Source organism: Canis aureus, chromosome 37 (assembly GCF_053574225.1).
Source record: "Canis aureus isolate CA01 chromosome 37, VMU_Caureus_v.1.0, whole genome shotgun sequence".
Lineage (NCBI taxonomy): Eukaryota > Metazoa > Chordata > Mammalia > Carnivora > Canidae > Canis > Canis aureus.
The window spans coordinates 11,599,399-11,601,704 of record NC_135647.1 but is presented as its reverse complement, the minus strand read 5'-3'; the positions used below and the strand labels follow the sequence as shown (position 1 = coordinate 11,601,704).

The window sequence follows — 2,306 nt, the reverse complement described above, 5'->3', positions numbered from 1 at the left end:
CAGATGAAGAATATACTCAGAATGCCAATAATACCAGGCTAAGTTGGTTGTTGTCCAGGAAAAAGGATAGACAAAGGGACAGCTGGGAAGAGGGACAGCCATCAGGAAAGGAGCAGAGGGCAAAGGATGCTGGGACTCCAGTACGGACTTAGGAAGAACCACCTCTGAGAGCCTCTTTCCATGTGTTTCCCCCCTCCCCACCGAGGGGGTGCACCGTTCCTGGAGGTACTGCAATACCAGGTCGATGGGCGGAGTGGACGGAGCAAGCTCCTATTCCATCTCCCTGCTCCAAAAATCCATTTAATATATTGTCCTCGGATAGAGGACGTATCAGATATTAAACTGATAAGAACAGTTACTACACTTGATCTTAGCCAAAAGGCCGAGAAGCGATTCCATGTGTTTTTTTAAGTAGACCCATCCTATTTCCATTCCCAGCATCCCAGCTCCCACTGAAGTGCTCCACGTTTTGTTAAGGGGGCTCTATTTGACACAGTGGTGAGTGGGGAGGGGGGGAAAAAACAAGAGAAACGGAATATTTACAAATAAACACCGTTATGAAATTCTTTTAAATTTTCTATTTTATTCTCCAATGTACTTGGAAACTCAGTACATTCCATTCCCGATGTGTTCAATCACAACCTTTCCTGTCTCTTAGAGCACTGTGGTTCTCACCATCCATCTGGTCCTTGGCAAAGTCTGATTTGATCTGAGGTTTATTTTCAACAAGTGTATTTTCCTTCCTTTGTGACATCCATAGTGCTGTACCTGCATCTCTATGGCGTAGCATGATTTTTATCTATTTCTCTTCTCAAAGGGGGCACCTGGGTGGCCCAATGGGTTAAGTATCTGGCTCTTTATTTCATTTCAGGTCATGATATCAACATTGTGAGATTGAGGTCCACATGGAGCTCTACTCTAGACATGGAGTCTGCTTGAGATTCTCTCCCTCTCTCTACCCCTCTCCTTGCTCATGCTCTCTCTCTCTCTCTCTCTCAATTAATAAATAAATCCATCTTAAAAAAAGATAAAGGACTCTGAACCTCCTTGATGGAGGGGAGATTTTTTTTATGAATCTCATCTCCCTGGTGAATGGGACCATGTCTGGCATATGCTAGATCTTCAACAAACACTTGCTGCTTGAGTGGCTGGTGAATAAATTGATGATTTTGTTGATATGAGGAGAAAAAAAAATGAGGATTTGTCATTCCCTTAAGGGTAAGGCTCATGTTATACCTCCTCTGTCCCTGGCAGTTCACATGTTCCTTGGACAGATTTTAAACTTAGTGGATATTCTTTTTTTTTTTTCTTTAAAGATTTTTTTTAAATTTTTTTTATTTATTTATGATAGTCACAGAGAGAGAGAGAGAGAGGCAGAGACACAGGCAGAGGGAGAAGCAGGCTCCATGCACCAGGGAGCCCGACGTGGGATTCGATCCCGGGTCTCCAGGATCGCGCCCTGGGCCAAAGGCAGGCACCAAACCGCTGCGCCACCCAGGGATCCCAGTGGATATTCTTTATGATGTTCTTTGGAATTAGTGCTTAGGGGAAGAGTTATGTGTTCTTTATTTCTTTATTAGTAGTGTCCAACTTACTCCCAAAAAGGATTTAAAGTAACTGAACTTTAGGATTAAGCTTTTTTCTCAAATATCTTGCAGCTTGCAGGATGGCTCTTTTGGATTCAAGAATCAGCAGGTTAGACTGACATTTTTATGAGCAAGCCAGAAACCATCAGCCCTTGAGCGATGCAACTTGGGTGTGGTATTTGCATGATTTAGCGTCCCCCCCCCCTTTCCTATCCTGAGTGGGACGACCCATTTATGTGGGAAGGAACTCATGGTTAAGTGATTGTTTTTCATATCCTATCACAGCTACATATTTAGCTGGAATCTCAATAAAAAATAAATGTGTCCTGAAAGTCACTCATCAGTTTTAGACACATTTCTAGCAGCATTTGGATTTCCTTTAAAAGATCACATGCCCTTTGAAAGCAGAGGCTGTGCTTTTAAGCTCTGTGTGCAGTGAATGTTTGTAATCACTTTCAAATTTATGGGATTATAAGGCCAGGTCTTTGCATGCCCTAAAAGTTGGAGTCCAACTTAAATCAAAATGGTATGCTGATTTAAATCACAAGAGCTCTGACTAATAACCTCACAACTTCTTCTTTGTACATAGACTAAAATGCTCATTTTCTCAATTGTGCCCCTCCCTCCATCCTTGTTTTTTCCCCTCACATCAACAAAATTATCAATTTATCAAATACTGGCTGTGGAAACTTCATTAGAGTTGCTATATTTTACTTTAAA

General features: G+C 41.9%; 1 non-coding gene across 1 annotated transcript; it reads right to left on the bottom strand.

Annotated features, from left to right (window-relative positions):
* Window positions 1–203: 203 nt before the first annotated feature.
* LOC144306893 (U2 spliceosomal RNA) lies at window positions 204–394 on the bottom strand. The gene has a single exon (XR_013373946.1). It is a non-coding gene; the product is annotated as a U2 spliceosomal RNA (small nuclear RNA).
* Window positions 395–2,306: the final 1,912 nt, after the last annotated feature.